The sequence below is a fragment of the Aythya fuligula genome, chromosome 5 (genome assembly GCF_009819795.1).
Source record: "Aythya fuligula isolate bAytFul2 chromosome 5, bAytFul2.pri, whole genome shotgun sequence".
In the NCBI taxonomy this organism is placed as follows: Eukaryota; Metazoa; Chordata; class Aves; order Anseriformes; family Anatidae; genus Aythya; species Aythya fuligula.
Window position 1 is genome coordinate 11,788,462 of NC_045563.1, and position 17,686 is coordinate 11,806,147.

Here is a 17,686-nt window from a genome sequence, read left to right on the forward strand (position 1 = left end):
CCCTTCAGAGCTAGACATGCACATTACCTTAAAGATGTTTATGTAAGGAATGTCTGTGTTTGCCTGCATATTTCAGTGCATGTACACGATAGACCATGAAACTTTTTGTAACAAGCATTTGTGTAAGAAACATCCCCAGCATGTTTTAATTTTCATTGAACAACACCACTTCTATTGATAGGGATAGAGTTTACTTGACTCTCTTGGTGTCAGATTTCACTGCAGGGCTCACTATTCATCCTCTAAATGTGGAGCCTGGTCAGTATAGGCACTCCCTTAACTTTACAGGGTGTTAGATCAGGCCTTGGAATTCCTCTCCATCAGCTAGTGCTTACTCAGTCGACCAAACTACATTTAGCTTTCTCACCTATGCAGCTGAAGTTCTTCACAACCAAACCTCTTCACAACCAAACCTCTGCCTGGGTTTTTATAAACACATCTTGGTGCTCAATGTCCTGCTTTCTAATGTGCTACACAGCTGTCTCGTGCTCTTGGCTTCATGCCATCTTCATGTTACACCGCCCAGTAGGTCAACCGCTTCCACTCTGTTTTGTTAAAGCCTTTTATAGAACAACTTTTTTATAGTGTTACTTACAGGAAATGCCTTTCCTGTAACACCTCTGAATCATTTACAGCCTAAAATGTTGCTATATGCATCTCAGGCTTAAAGGATCCTGTCTTGCCCTATTCTGTGTAGTAACATCACAGGATATGTAGACCATGCATTGACTTGCGACAAAATTAAAAAGGATTTTTTAAAAGAAAATCCTTTCATCTTCTGGCACGTGACTACTAACTTTGATGGGAAACACCTAGACAGATCAGAACTTGTACTGATTAGTTATCAACCTTGAGCCTAGATAATGAGGGGAACTATATGGGTGCAGTGTACGAAGTGTGAAGATAGGAAAGTGTAAAAATTCAGCAAAATTGCTATGTGATAATTAGTGGAAAGGAGGTCACAGTGTGTCTTTCTGTCCTACGCAAGCCTCTTATTTATTATTGTGGCATAACAGCATATGGCTCTGAGTTTTTAGTGGACTAATACCATTTCTCAGTTGTTTTTGCTTTCTCTTTTCTCACAGTAAGATGCAACTTAAATTCCTAAACTCAAAACCCCCAAAAATTCAACCCACAAGCCCCAGTGGTATTTGGAGTTTATGTATTCTTTAACCAAAGGCCTTTGCATAACCAGATACTGGTACATTCTTTAGTGAAATTCTTGAAACTTTGGGCTTAACCACTACTTCTTACACTGAGGTGCTTGAAAACATGTCAACTATGTAGCTGTACTGGAGGGCTGTGCAGATGAGGTATGTCCTTTTTCTCAAAGTGACCGACGGGTGTCAAGGTCCAGACCAAGTCAAGGTCCTGGCTCCAGCTTGAACAGTCTCAGTGATGTCAGAATTTTGGAATTTATATTTAAATATTTTTGTTATTATCATTATTACAGAGAAAAGCTGAATATTTGGCATGAATGAATCTAGTACAGAGATATCTGCTGGAATAAGCAAAGAACTTTAAAGCTTAGTGAGTTGGAAATTGCCTCATTCATTTTTTTTCATAGGTTATTAATTCTGAAGTCTTTGTGCTGCCTGCAGCAGTGGACTTGGGTGTGGACAGGAGAAGTTCACCAAATTGTGGGCAAAGAGGCTTGATTTCTGAAAGAACAAAAAGGAGCAATACAGCAAAATCCTTGTTGGAAGGAGAGAGATAAAAGTGCTTACATAGACTTGAGAGAGACAGAAACACACAAAAGGTTTACAAAGCTGTAGTTAAAATGAAGTAGGATTTAGAAATGTATTTAGGAAAAATAATCCTGAAAAGGAAAAGAACAATCTCCCCTTCCACCCAAAATCAAAAAAGAACACTATTAAAATGTTCTTAAAGTATTTGGTTTCTTTTAATAACACTCATGATACATTGGGCAGTCCAACATGATTCTGTGTGTATTGGCAAAGCATAGTAGCCTTTTGGATACTTAATCTTCATCTAAGTGTATTTCAGAACTATGTGTGATAAACCTCATTTGTTAAATACGGGAGATTGATCTACTCTATAACATGACAGTTGTGTTTCACATAATTAACCCAAATAACGTAACAGAAGCAGGTTTCCTGTCTCTTAGTTGACTTGCTCCATTTTTCTCTAAAGTGTGATGTTAATGAGAAATTCTGGTATCAGGACCCTTTTACTGAAATATTTCTAAAACACTGTAATTGCTTTTCCTTTAAAATCCTCTATATAATCCGCATTACCGTTCAGTTTACTGTGGGACACTAGTGAGAGCACACAGAAATAAAATCCAAGGTTAGGCCTTTCTTGCCCATATTTGACAATGTTGTTGTTCAGATATCTTGAATGGGGAACATGATCAAGAAGCACAGAGCTCAACTGCCAGAGTCTAGAGCAAGCTAATCTGGCACTGCTGTTCGGGGCAGTGGATCCTTTGTGGTGTTAGGCATAGCACATGATCTCAGTCTCCCTTTCTGTAACATAGGGAGATGAGAATAATTTCATTCCTATTTGACACAATATGTGTATTTTCTACAGGCAGATGAAATGTTATGGAAATAGCCTTACTAAGGACTGTTCAAAATCAGAACATATCCATCATTCATTATTTACTTATTTATTAACTTATTTATTTATTTTTGTCTTTATCTTTATTTTTACTTTTACTGTTAGTTTTTTATTTTATTTTATTTTATTTTATTTTATTTTATTTTATTTTATTTTATTTTATTTTTATTTTTATTTTTATTTTTATTTATTTTAGTGAAGGAACTCAGTTCATAATTGAAGACACCAAAACATTTAAAGGTTGGATTTGTCTTCTGGAGAGTATTCTGAATTTCAAGAAAACTGCCCCCCCACTGTTTCATTATGAGAAATATTCTAAAGGCTTTCCAAAAGTTTTGTCTTTATGCAGAACCACAGTCTGTTTATTTCTTCATGCCAAAGATGAGGTTTGGCAGAGGATTGTCCTATACCCTTGCCAAAAGCTCTCCTAAGAGCATACTCAGTTAGTTTATATTACTACTTTTGAAAAAGGAAACATTAAAGAAACCATATTTTTAATAAAGTATAAAGGTCTTCTGAAGGCTGAAAATGCCTCCCTCTTGCCCCACCTCACTGCAAAGGGGTAGGGGAAGTGAGAGGAAAAAGGAGTCCTACAGTCAAAAGAGCTGCCTCTGTGTGAGGCCTGAGAGCTAGGACAGCTTCACTTTAACCCTCGTTTCCCTGCAAGCTCTCATTTTCAAAAATTGTTTCTAAGTCTGGTTGTCTAAGTCAAGACAACCATGGCTTCATTTTCAGCAAGTCTGGGCACTCTCAACACCTGTTTTTGCTGTGACAGTTCAAGGGAAGAAGGACTTGGGATACCTCTTGCCAGCTTCCCATCCTAGTGCAAGTGCACTTGGAGGACAGGGAGGGGAGCACCCAGTGCCTTGGCCTTTCCCTCTATCAACTTTGTGACCATATAAACACAACTGCATCTGCTCTGCAGCCTCACAGAAAGGTCACAAAGCCAGAGGAAAGCCACAGCTGTCGTATGACTAACTTGCATTTTCTTGCTCTTAAAGTAGTATAACCTCTAGCTGGTGTCTAGGACCTTTCTCACGCCAGTCATATTCTTTAACTCTTAACTTAATAATGGACATTATTCTACATATTGGGGAAAGAGAGACTTCAGATGTCTTTCTAACCATGCAGTAGAAAGAACTGCCACTTACCAAAGTGTTTCATTTTAGTGCATGGTTTTATTTTTTTTTTTATTTTACTTCTAAATGTTCAAGTCTGAGATAATATGCAGTTAAAATATGGAAGACTATTGTCATGGAAATGCCTGATTCTGTAGCTATATTATGTGCAGTGAGAGAGCATTTCAGGTGAATGTAAAACACTTGTGTATTGTAAATTGAGAAAAAAGTGGATGTGTTTATCTATCCATCCATCTCTCTGAACTCAGACTGTATTTTTAGAAACAGATGTTACAGCCTTCATCCAGCTCAACATCTCTCTGCTCCAGCAGTTGTCCTTTCAGTCCATTCATTGTCCATGGTCATGGGTCATTATGCATGTGCCAGTGTTGGTCAGCTATCAAAAAGAGCTCAGCTAAAACATGGAAGACACTATTTTCCATTTGAGTTCCCAACACTAAAATGGTATCATTTACTTTTGAAAGATTTCTTTTTAAAAAAAAAATTAAACTACCACATCCAGAATTTCTTGTTCAACCACAAAGCCTTTTCCTCCTAGAGATCAGTACAGTTCAGCAGCTGAATACCTCAATGTCAGGGATGCATATGCAAAATCTCCAGAATCTGGAACATACTGATATGTTGGAATAAAATTTCAGTCCCCAGTCTTGAATGGATGGGATCCTTTTTTCTGTAAGCATTATGTGGCTTGGAGATTTGTCAGAGTTGCACCAATGTGGGTCAAACTGCATGGTCAGGGCCTTTAAGACTTTGTCAGGAAAGTTACAATCTGAGGTTCAAAGCATTTCTACTATAATATGAAAATTAAACCATGCTGCACATTCTTAAAGTATTCAAAAAGGGGGTTAGTTTATTATCTGCAATTATCTTCTATACTGGTGTTTCTGGAGAGAATAAACATGGAAAACTCCGTGTGTAGATCCTCCTGTCACAACTTTGCACTGATAACTCAGATGGCAATTTTAACTGTATGAAGTTCAACAAGGCCAAGTGCCGGGTCCTGCACCTGGGGCGCAACAACCCCAAGCAGAGCTACAGACTAGGAGAGGAATGGTTGGAAAGCTGCCTGGTGGAGAAGGACCTGGGAGTATTGGTTGATAGTTGGCTGAATATGAGCCAGCAGTGTGCTCAGGTGGCCAAGAAGGCCAACAGCATCCTGGCTTGTATAAGAAGCAGTGTGGCCAGCAGGGCTAGGGAAGTGATTGTCCCCCTGTACTTGGCTCTGGTGAGGCCGCACCTCGAGTACTGTGTTCAGTTTTGGGCACCTCGCTACAAGAAGGACATTGAGGTGCTTGAGCGAGTCCAGAGAAGGGCGACGAAGCTGGTGAGGGGCCTGAAGAACAAGTCGTATGAGGAGCAGCTGAGGGAGCTGGGCTTGTTCAGCCTGGAAAAGAGGAGGCTCAGGAGTGACCTTATTGCTCTCTACAGGTACCTTAAAGGAGGCTGTAGCGAGTTGGGGGTTGGTCTGTTCTCCCATGTGCCAGGTGACAGGACGAGGGGGAATGGGCTAAAGTAGTGCCAGGGGAGTTTTAGGTTGGATGTTAGGAAGAACTTCTTTACTGAAAGGGTTGTTAGACATTGGAATGAGCTGCCCAAGGAAGTGGTGGAATCACCGTCCCTGGAGGTCTTTAAAAGATGTTTAGATGTAGAGCTTAGTGATATGGTTTAGTGGAGGACTTGTTAGCGTTAGGTCAGAGGTTGGACTTGATGATCTTGAGGTCTCTTCCAACCTAGAAATTTTGTGATTCTGTTATTCTGTAATATTTGAAGATCTTCATCCTTTTTTATGCCGCAAATGGATATTTTGTTTTGTTAACCTGATGAAGGATTCAATGCAATCTGCTGAGGGAATAAACGTATTCTGTAGACTCAAAGAGAAGGGACTGTTTATTCATGCATTCTGACCTCCTGAATATTACAGCCAAAAATACTGCTCTTTCACATTTGCATTGAGCCCAATTCCTTGTATGTTTGATTAAAGTGTTACCTGCAAATGCAAACTTGTGAGCACAATTTAATCTCCAGCCTTCATTTTGAAAAACTGTGATTCCCTGAGCCCAGAATGACTAAAGTTTTGTTTGCTATGGCTTTGGATTGTCTGGTTTTCTAACAAGGCACGAGCTCCAACTGGAGCTTTTCCAGTAGCTGGGAAATTCATAACTGCTCACTATTAGTGGATTCTCTGAAGGCCTAGTAGGGTATGTTCATGCTGAAGCCTTTCATTTATTGGAAACAGTATTAAGGTCAGCCTATTTACCCATCCAACTATTTTCCTACATCTTGGTAGGAATGCAATTATATTTGAGGTGTCTGCTTTTATCAGATATGGTGGGAATTGGTGATTGTGTCCAAAAATTATTTAAGAGGTAATATGCATGTGATCAGTCATGTAAGCAACACTTGACTATGTAAGTGTTGTTTCCCTAGGAAATCTGGCACCTGTACTGCCAGAGATATCTGAACCCCTGTGGATTTTTTATTGTTCTATTCCTACTGTTCAGTAGAGAAGGAGAGATAGGAGAGGTTCATCTGACATAAAACAGCATTCCTAGAAGATATTAGCAATTACCAATGGACTAATTTCCTTCTGACATTCTGCCAGTTTCTGGGATTGCTTTTCATCATGGTGGTCTTTAAAAAAAAAAAAAGTGCATACATACAACTGCCCTGCCAGATGAGAAATGAGAGTTAGTAAATTGTTTCATTTTTGTCATTTTTTTCAAAGTCCTTTGTCATGTCATCAGCCAATAGGCAGGATGCAAGTGAGATATTGAGTCTCTGTTTATCTTCACTTCTGTTTCCATTTGCTATATATGAAGATGATCCTAGATTTTGTTACAATAATACTTTTCATTCAGAAATTTGGACCTCCTCTGATGTGAGCCCCAAACATTTCCATTTCTATGTGCAATAAGTTAATGCCTATGTAATTATAAAGTGGTGCCAGCTTCTAACCACACTGTCTTACCTAGCCTAGTCCTTTGGAAATGTTTTGCTTGCAACAACTTCATATACTAAACATGTTTGTTTAATAAAAATGTTGTTATAATAACTATAAACAACATATTTGTGACATGACTAATGTTTTCATGAAGTTGCTTTCATTTTCACAGGTCACTGCTTCCTTTTCCAGCTTCACAAACAGTTTTCTCAATCATCTGGGCACCAAGTTGGTGCCTCAGCACTTGGATCTGTGTCCTATGATTTGATCTTCTTTTCAGAGTGTTCTCTCATTTGTCCCTGTCCATGTGCTGTTTTTCTGACACTTCTTTCTTCTTGTGCCACTTTATGACAGCTTTTCCCCATGACGTGCTGTTAAAAGAGGTGAGATATCCAGAAAAAAATGGAAAAAAGAAGCAGCTGACCAATAAGCTACCTAGAAAGTAAGTAATTCTTTTTCTTATTTAGTACGGGTGTATGTTTAGCTATGTTACAATCTACATTCATGACTTTCTGTACAACATAGGGCACATTTTGTAAATGAGCTTAAACACTATAAAATTGTAATTATTCATAAATTGTCTTTTATTGCTAATGACATACTAGCAGAGTTTGATATACCAATAATAAGAATAAAGTTCATCTGAGGTAACAGAGTTTTTTCCTTTCTCAGGCATCCAGCCTGGATCTCAGCTATGAAGTAAGTACCTCTACCACATCTCATTACCAAAATAGCAACCTTCTTAATCCTTTGCTGTGAAGAACAAAGGTTTGATTCAGTCTCTGGAGCAGAAATAGGATCTTATTAATGCACTGGCAACTAAAGTGTTGTTATTTTTGTTAGAAAAGAGAGAAACAGGAATTTGCTGATATATGTTAGATTAAGGGTTTTTATTATTTTGAGATTAATCGGATTGTTAGTTAGGCCTTTTGAACAGCAGTTGAAAATCTACAAAACATCTTTTAATTTAGCATTCTGGATGAGTTCAGGAGCTGCTTCTTCAGCTTCTATTCTTTGTATCTGTTCTGAAAGAGTCACTTAGGATGCCAATTAAATGGTGTATTGCTTACTCTGCAAGTGGTGGAACTAGGAGGAAAGTTCTGACACTCTTGACAGGAGTACTGGTCTTTCTGGGCTCCATCCACTTGCCATCCATTGGATCAGAGCTTAGACCCAAGGCACCAGTGAGATACCTGGTGCTTGGCTTTTGAGGATCAGAAGAGAACTGTGCATCAGCTGAGTGTCCATGCATGAAATCTTGTTTGAAATGTTAGACCTCTGATGGTGTTTATGGAGCCTCTTTTGAAAGATTTGCTGCCATGTAGTGTTGAGCTGCACTGGACTGTGGAATTTGGGATCCCTGTGGAGTAGGCTCTCTATGCCTCTGGCAGCTCTTCAGGATAAAGTTGAAATCAGGATTGCAGAGGAGCCAGAGGAATTCCACTTGGTGAATTAAATATTCTTGAATTTGAGGACCTGGAAAAGGGTGAAGAAAGGATCTGGGTAAGCTCCCAAATTGGTATGAATGACTGGCATAGAAGGTATTGCTTAGAGCAAAAATAAATGCAGTGTAACTGATCCGCTGAGACCAGCAAACCATTTCTGGAAATGACTGGTGCTTGATAATTCTTAGTGATAGGCAAATGCCACACTCCAAAATACGTGTGGTCCATTGTGCAATTCTGTGTGGGTGTGGATCTTTGCAGGTTATTGGCCTATGCCCTTTGGCATAAAATGTGTTTGTCTAAGTCTTAGTATGTAGAACTTTGGGTGTTTATCTTCATGTGTATGTGAAAGGTTCAGGGTTAAGCGAGGAACTATCGCAGAAGCTGAGGTCAGCAGAAGTGTTCTGGCTAACTATTCCCAGGGCTGAGTAGTAGACCAGTAAGATGGCATTTTCAGTGAACCTCAGTTTGCTGCTTCTGTTCCTTATGGTTAGGATAAATCTCATGTTTGGTCTCCAGGAGATATGACAAAGATATGTGATGGAATCTGTAGGCTGAGACTTGTGGCTGTACTGTGTGCACTTTTATTTGTGTGCTGGATGAGATTTCTAGGCAATTGTGTGTTGTATTAATTGCTATTTTATCCTGATTATTTATATCCCCAGAATGTTTTAAGTATCAAATTTTGATAAAACAGGAATGCTTCAAGTGCCAGTAGCATACAGGCCAAGCCTCTTCTCTGTTATACCACTGTAAAGCTGGAATAATTCTATTGACTTCTGAGTGGCAGTGGTAGTACAGAAAGCATAACTGGACCTGAGAGATGAAGCAGAGGGTGTGCGTGTGTGTGCGCCTTGGGCAGTGAAACAGCTGACTGAAAAAAACAGCTCATGCACTGCTCCCATTTTCCCTTGATGGTTTCCAGCTGTCCTCTTATCCCTGGCATACGAAATGACACTAATTAAGTTCAGCTTATAAAAATAAGTGGGAAGCAGTGTGCTTTACCCACCTTATAGTGCTGTACATAAACAATGTGCTACATACAATAAACTGCAATTGCAGATGCTGAGCAACACTGCGGTTATTAAGCCGGGAGATGAGTAAAGAGAAAGTTCCTTTGGCAAAGCAGTCATAGGCAGGATGGCTTCTCAGACTGTACAATGGAAGAAGGTATGATCGCATGAAGGAAATCAATGTGTGTTGCACCTGAAACACAACTGAGAGTATTACAGACGTCATTCTTTGTTCATGTTGGGTCTTTTAGTATTAAATGAAGCAGAAGAAAGGAAGGAGCTAAAGAAGAGAGTAAAAGAAGGGACCATTCTTATTTTGCCCAACCAGTAAACATGTATTTGTAGGATAATAACATCTTGTTTGTTGTTGCTGTTTTACATTTTTGCACATTTTTTCATTAGGGATTGTAGATGACTACCTCAGAGAATTTGGAAAATAAGTAAAATGTATTTGAAGAGTATGTAAACCTAGATTTTCCTCTGAGTGTGCTGTCACGATGTGAAATTGAATGAGTTATATTTTATGCTGCTGCAGCAAGACATGGACAGGATGCTAGGAAAGTATTATCAGAAACTGGTTGAAATCAAGAGATGCAGAAGGAAACACATTATTCAAGGCATGGAAATCACTGTCTTAACTTCATTGCCAGTCCCAAAGGTTAGTAAGAGTTTGCTGAATTGGATGTATTGCTGCAGGCTCTGTCTAAAGTAAAGTGGAAACTGAAAATTCAAATTTAAGTGACTATTAGAGACTTAGTGAAAAAAGTTATGCAAAAGTTGGCTGCAGTTATGATGGAAGGTGCAAAGGAGAGGATGTTGCAAGGTTGGTGTTGCCTGACTAGAAGTGTTGTATAAACCTGGAGAAATTATCCATATGACTTTTAGAAAAAGTATATACAGCAGTTACAAATAAGGGCTCTTACAAATATGGACAACTATAATACTGGAAAACCAATGTTTGCTTACTAAGACTTGATATTATTTGGTAAATGAATGGCCTTTCTGGGTCCAAGTTAGGTGAATTACAACAACAATAAAGTTACATACTGACTGGAAACTCTTTTTTCCTGGATGTGTGTAGACGGTGGAGGAGAAAACAGAAAAAAGTAAAAAAATTATTTGGAAAGGGGAGTAGGGGTGGGAACTCTTGTGTTGTACGAGTTTACTGTTTTACCATTATGTTTGGGTGCAAACAGATCAGAAGTGCTGCAGTTTTTCAAGTGGGTAGTTTCCACTTAATCTAGTGCATTAACGTCACTAGCCACTGGGTGGAGGTGGCAGACAAACTTCCTATTAGGTGTTTTACTATAAAAAGAATGGGTGAGAAAGTAGCCCAAGATCTAGAAAAGTAACTAAGAGACATGGTGGAACTGCACGTCAGGCTGGGGCTGGCAGTTGAAGTGGACAAGCTTCATAAGTAAAACGGTTTTTAGTTCTCATTTGGCTTTGTACTTTAGAAAGATAAAACAAAAGATTTGTGGGCATTGTAGAAAAAACATTTCTATCAAAGTACCTGATGTTTAGCTCTAGGAAATCTGATGCTGCAGCTGTAGGAAATGTCATGCATCAGCTGATGGCCATGACCTTAACCTTTCAGGTTCAATACTGAATTTAAATCTATCTCATCAGCTCAGAAATATCTTGTGAGATCCTGGATTTCCTTGACAACCTAGATAAACTCTGTCATCTTACAGAGTCTGGGAAATTAAATTAGTAAGAGGAGTTTGGCCTGTCATATTTCATTTTAATTTTTCATGTGGAGGCAAATCCTGAAGGAACATGTCCCTTAGCAGGAGGGCACTTAACCTTTTTAGTGGAGCTGGACTTAGTGTGAAGTCTCTCTGAGGAAGAAGGAGTAATCATATCAAGAAAGCAAAGCAAACTGCCATGCTCTGACTTGCTCTTCAAACTAGTGAACAAGGCCAGCCTTTTACTGAACTGTAAGAATATTACACAAGACTTATCCTGCATTTCTACTACTAAGTACTTGAGTCACCGAAGGTATGTCTACTCAGGGTTTGGCAGCCAGATATGAACTCGCTCTGTCCATGCTCCAAACTGGCTGGGTGAAAGTTGGCTCTAAATACGAAGCTGTGTAGCCATGATTAGCATGTGGCTGAGCCTGAACTAACAAGTCCTGCTGGGAAGCAGAATATACTAACTTGGGATCAGCATTACAGGGTTGCAATTACATGACTTTGGGATTAGATTTAGCTTCTATCTGGGTATCTTGGAGCACTTACAGAGGGAACTGGCATCTGCTTGCAATCTCCCATGGAAGTGTACCCTGCATATGTTAGAAGAGTTAGCCAAACATGGTGACCTGGAAAAATAGTTCCCAAAACACTGCCCATTTTATTAAAAAAAAACAACAAACAACAACAAACACAAAAAACCTTCAGTAAAAATCTAGTGCCAAACTCCAGCTTTAACAAACTATCTGTTTTCAGGTGCCTTCTGTTGGGTCTGAAGCTTGAAGTATGTTAATGTTAGAGGGAAAGACTTACAACTGTACTTGCTACTCAAACTGTATCTGAATGGAAACCCAGCTGGTCAGTGGGAAGGACTGTGCAACCATGACAAGTGAACACCTTGAAGTAATAGCTGCCTGAATGGTATGTCACTCCAGTACAGACCATCACACAAGCAACTTGCTTCCTTCCTTAGAATGAATAGAAAGTGCTAATGGATGGCAGCTTATTTAACTGGTGTCCTAGACTCTTGGGTCACTTAGGTACTTCTGCAAGATGTGTCTCTTTCAAATTACTTTCTGTATTTCATTTCCATGTCTGTTATTTTCAGAAAAAGAAACTTTGGCTATTTAAAAAGAGCTATGGCTATTTAAACAATTATTTTGTCCTTAGTCCCAGGAGTTCATTAATTGACATGTTCTTGAACCAAATTAAAACAATGTATTCTGTGTGATATAAAACTATTCTTAACTAAGGCAATGGCTCACTATACAGTCATTAGATTAATACCAACTATTATCATACAGGATGCTCATCTGTTTTTACTGAGTTTTCTTAACAAAATGGAAATGTATGATTAAAGTCATCCTGTCTGTCCCTCTAAAGTTGTGCCTGTGAATGAGTCACTGCTTTACAAATGGGTGTTGCCAGACGTTGATATTGAATGCGGCTCCAGCTCTCAGAGCTCTGGGTCCAAAACTGCATTCTTGGAGTCCATACTGGAACACAGAAGTTCCCATTGAAATCTGTGGGAATTCTGCATGGCCAAAGCCCAGCTACCTTTATGGCTGGCTGTGGCAGCTCAGAGAGGGATGTAACTCTATGCAGTAGGCACTTAACAGCTTGGGGACTTGATACAAGTTTTATGCATCTCTTCACTTAGTCACTTGAAACCCATGATGGAATTAAGGTTACCAAATTCCACTTAAACTTTGTTTATTTGAGGTCATTTTTGTGCTCTCTGCTGTCTCTGGACGTGACGCTTTCTGCTCCACTGGTGAAACTGCAGCTGTGGTTTCCATGCTCACTGGGCACAAGAACTATTTGTACAAGCCCCGGTGTGTCAGTCAGCTTGCCTGCTGTGCCTGCTGCAGTGGCCTTGGATAGCTGCACGAATGGTGGAATGTGCTTCAGCATTTTGGCAGATATACAGCTGTTTGCATACCTCAGAGTAAATAGTTCCCAAAGATGTTTGGGTGGAGTTGCTCTCAGAAAGCTGTGTCTTATGGGCAAGGTTGACCCAACAGTTAATTTGCTTCACATACTAGATAGGGTTTGAATAGCCCTGGCCTTGGGGAATTTCACATCTGGATTCAAACTCTTTATGGCTACTGTCCCCTAATCTGTGCCATGGGCTGTTCCCAAGTCATAGCTCTGTACTTTTCCAAGCTTTGTTTTTCATGTAGTCCCCTCAGGGCCATTTGTAAAAGTAGGAGGGCCAGACTGGTAGTTGTAATAAAGAGAAGCATCATCGCTGACGTCAATGAGGCTCTGCCACTTCACATTTGCAGGGATCAGGCCCGTCTAGCAGTGGGACAGTCTGCTGGGGGGGGGGGGGGGGGGAAGGGGAGGCAGCCTGAGAAGTGTTGGGTTTGCACTTTGCAAAGTGACAAACAGTCTGAGTGCGGTAGCCAGATGCATTTATAAAACAGGCTGTTGGAGAGACAGCTCTGTGTGGAGACTTGAGTCTTGACAATCAGGTCATTGTCCTGATATTCCATGTCTTTAAGACATTTTTTTTAAAAAAAAACTTAATATATGGACTTCTGTGAAGATAATTGGCTGAGACCCTTTCCATGTTTCTGGGTGGTCTCATGTGTCATGGGAGGCTGCTTGTGACATAGCTGCTTTTGTGCAGTTGGGTAAGGCAGTAGTGGAGAATCCAAGGCTGGTTGCTCTCTGATACCAAATGTATGGCTGCACATACATTTGAAGGAGAAGGACCTCACCGAGACAGTTAATGCTTCCAAATACTTTACCTATCTGAAGATATTTAAAATATTTTTGAAAATTTAAGGGAATAAACCTGAATTAAAAGAAAGGGTAATCAAAACCTCTGAGTAAAGCAGAAGAAAGCCAGGGTTTTCTCATGGGTAAAGTGGAGAAGGGGGAAAAGGCCACTCAGTAGTAACACACCCATTCTGAGATCCACTAGTACTGTTCTCAGAGCTTTGCTTGTCTGGTGCATTTCTCCTGTGTTCATCTTAATCGCCTCTCCAGAAATCAGCAATTGGGAACACATAAGAAGTAATACTCTTTGCCAGGTAAATGGGAACAATAGTGGAATGGGAAAGAATGAATCACTGCCATTAAAAAGAAAACTAGTGTTGCTCTCATCATCGACACAATGCAGTGTCTATTCTCAAATGTCAGGGCTAATAACTCACCATTTACAAATTAGATTTAACCCCCTCCCACACAAACCCACATAGTCCTTGCTAGCCTTCAAGCTTAGGTCATAGCTGCCTTTCTCAGAAGGCCACCAATAAAACCTTCAAAATATATCTTCACCAGACAGTCTGGCTGCTTTCAAGATTGAATACTCCTCCTCTTTTGCCTTTGGATGCTGTTTTGGTTACAGCTACATCACTGAAAAATGTGGAAATATCTTTGAAAGCCCATGTAAGGTCCTAATTATCTATTTAATTATCTATTATCTATTTATCCTATTTATCTATTATTGAGTGCACCCTCAGTAAGTTTGCAGATGACACCAAGTTAGGTGCGTGTGTCGATCTGCTTGAGGGTAGGAAAGCTCTGCAGGAGGATCTGGATAGGCTGCACCTATGGGCTGAGGTCAACTGCATGAAGTTCAAGAAGGCCAAGTGCCGGGTCTTGCACCTGGGGCGCAATAACCCCAAGCAGAGCTACAGGCTGGGAGAGGAATGGTTGGGGAGCTGCCAGGCAGAGAAGGACCTGGGAGTGATGGTGGATAGTCAGCTGAATATGAGCCAGCAGTGTGCTCAGGTGGCCAAGAAGGCCAACGGCATCCTGGCTTGTATCAGGAACAGTGTGACCAGCAGGGCTAGGGAGGAGATCGTCCCCCTGTACTCAGCTCTGGTGAGGCCGCACCTCAAGTACTGTGTTCAGTTTTGGGCCCCTCACTACAAGAAGGACATGGAGGTGCTTGAGCATGTCCAGAGAAGGGCGACAAAGCTGGTGAGGGGCCTGAAGAACAAGTCGTATGAGGAGCAGCTGAGGGAGCTGGGCTTGTTCAGCCTGGAGAAGAGGAGGCTCAGGGGCGACCTTATCGCTCTTTTTAGGTACCTCAAGGGAGGCTGTAGCGAGTTGGGGGTTGGTCTGTTCTCCCACGTGCCTGGTGACAGGACGAGGGGGAATGGGCTTAAGTTGAGCCAGGGGAGTTTTAGGTTAGATGTTAGGAAGAACTTCTTCACTGAAAGGTTTGTTAGACATTGGAACAGGCTGTCCAGGGAAGTGGTGGAGTCACCATCCCTGGAAGTCTTCAAAAGACGTTTAGATGTAGAGCTTAGGGATATGGTTTAAGTGGGGACTGCTAGCGTTAGGTCAGAGGTTGGACTTGATGATCTTGAGATCTCTTCCAACCTAGAAATTCTGTGATTCTGTGATTCTGAGAACCATTATCTACAGATGAAATAAATAATACAAGTAAGAAAAATTCCAAAGTTTTGGTTACCTTAATAAATTCCTAAACGTGAAGGAACTCATAGAGCTCTATCCAACGCAACCAGAAATTATTAATGCAGGTGGGAATATCAAAAGCTTGAGTGTTTCAGCTGGAACCTTAGAACATCTTCTACTGAGATGAGGTTTTTCATCCTGTGTTCTGATAGACTGTAACTGTAGCTGCCCAGAAAAGATGTAAAAAGGATGCCAGTTTCCTAGATAAGCATCATGTAGGTGTACAACCTGAGATGTTGTTAATTTCAGATGCTCATAGGGTTATTAATAGACTCCTTACTTTGGAAGTAATGAGCTTGTTTGAATTCCTGGTCCTGACATATAAGAAACACTCAGGATACGTTTTTCAATCAGAATAGCTTTTGAAGTGAAGCTGAGACAGATAACTGGAAAAAAAGAAAACAGAAACAAATTTGAGACTGAATAGTAAAGTCCATTTAACAGATTCTGCTTGCCCAGTCCAACGCATGCAGTTTTTTTATTAATTAATCAATCATTCTCTCTTTCCATGCAGATTGAAAATTCTTCAAAGTGGGGTACATGCAGTTCTTAGCACAGCTGCTTGCTGGGGGTGTGTGCTCTGTGTGGGGGATCTATCAGCAGCCTGACTACCTCTGTGTGATCTTGGGTAAAGCCTGGATAAAAATCAAAGGCCAGCTTGTTCTGTTTTACCAAATGTGTTGCCTGGGGCCTGCTAATTAATAGAATGTCTAGGAATGTCATACATCTATTGAAAAAAAAGTGTCACTTGAAAATTGCTATTGTTTTAATTGAATGTTGTCATTTTCACATAGTGACTGATATCTCAGCGTACCAGCCTTTTTGAAAGAGCAAACTGGAACATGGGAAAACAGGCCACTCATAGGGAAACACTGTCTGTTTTTAAGTTATTTTTTAACGTAGGTCTCACAGAGCATAAATGCTCCCACATGTTGACTGGGGGGCCTTATCCTGAAATCCAAACGAGTGTTCCATTCTTTTGAGTTATTCCATCAAATGTTAGTGCCTGAGGCCTACTGTAAACAGGGGTTGCAGAATTGGCCTGATTTTGACCTAGCAATAGAGCATAACTCTGTGAACATTTGTTGGAGATACGGCACTTAGTAACATGGGCAGAGCAGCTGAAACTCAGAGGTTGTGCATGGTGGTAGGCATGCAGGGTTGTCTACCAGTAAGTGTTTGCAGGATTGGACAGTAGGTGGTCCTACTTTATTTGCTGTTTTAACAGAAGTCTGGTACTTGTTATTGAGTGAGTTAGTTCCTCTGGGAAAGGTGGGTGTAACTTGTCAGGACATGAAGGATAACTAACCTCAGACATTTGGGAAGTTGTGTGTGTGTGTGTTTTGATGCATATGATTGTGTTATGTAAAATAGTGAGGCTCACCCCCTTCTCTGCCTGATCGTGCCCTCTTGTGGGTTTCTGTGCAGTTCCTTTGAAGGAGAAGGGTAGCTCATATGATGAGGTGAGAAAGAAGATGAATGGAAATAGAAACCAGGAGGAATCAGATCTTCAGCTGAATAGCTTTAAGGGCTTCTAGCATTCACATATGTTTTGGCCTGTGTCACTGGGACCATAGAGGAAAAAGGAACATTATTTAAAGGCTAGACCTTGATTTTTAGGGAATGCTTTGGCCAGGATTTAATTGTGCATAATAAGAGATATTTTATATTATATCTCACTGTAAGAATTCTTCAAATGCAACTCCTTGCTGTTAGAAGAAACTAAAATACTTTTTTTCCTTCTCTCTGTAGTTCTTGGATTGGCAGACAGTTCTCCTACATTTTGTTTCTATCAGTGTATTATAGCAAAGGTGCATGTTTTGGGTCGTGGGTATCATTTGAAGGTTTCTTGAAAACTGTTTACTCAGTCAGCAAACAGGTCATTTGATGCTAGGTTTTCTGGGAACCCAGCAAACATGATGGCATTTTGGAGGTGGAAGGAAACAATGGATAATGAGGGAGAATATTTTTTCATCTGTCAAATACAGCCATAGTATCTCTGCAACACTGTACTTTAAGTGCAGTATGCTGGTTTTGGCTTTTGGGAGAGTTCTGAAAGAGTTTTGTGCACTACAGTCTGATTGACAAAGAGTTTTTCTGTCCTCACATGACCTTCTTTTAATTTAAAAAAAATTCAATAAAAGTTCAGCCACACAGCAAGGGATGAATTTAAAGACTGCACACCATGTGACAATGGTAGAACTTTCATAATAGCTGTCATATTTGTTGGTTTAAAAATCAACTTCATTGTCATAGTTAATAGTTTGCAGCTGCTGCAGAACACAGGCAAATTGCTATGTATGTGTCAGTCTTAAATGCAAGTAAGATCCACTGACTAGGACAACTGGGTTAGTTTTTCCTATCTATTGGTAGTATTGCTGATCATCATCTCTACGCGATGAGAGGAATTCATTGCCACATTTCAGCACTGCTG

The 17,686-nt window shown here is 40.3% G+C and overlaps 1 long non-coding RNA gene across 1 annotated transcript in view; it reads left to right on the forward strand.

Moving 5' to 3' along the window:
* LOC116490219 overlaps nucleotides 1–11,720 on the forward strand; it is a 45,268-nt gene extending 33,548 nt beyond the window's left edge. Inside the window, exons 6-8 of the long non-coding RNA XR_004253348.1 lie at nucleotides 7,018–7,105; nucleotides 7,336–7,362; nucleotides 11,572–11,720. This is a non-coding gene — a long non-coding RNA (uncharacterized LOC116490219). The remainder of the gene's footprint in view (nucleotides 1–7,017; nucleotides 7,106–7,335; nucleotides 7,363–11,571) is intronic.
* The last annotated feature ends 5,966 nt before the right edge of the window (nucleotides 11,721–17,686 follow it).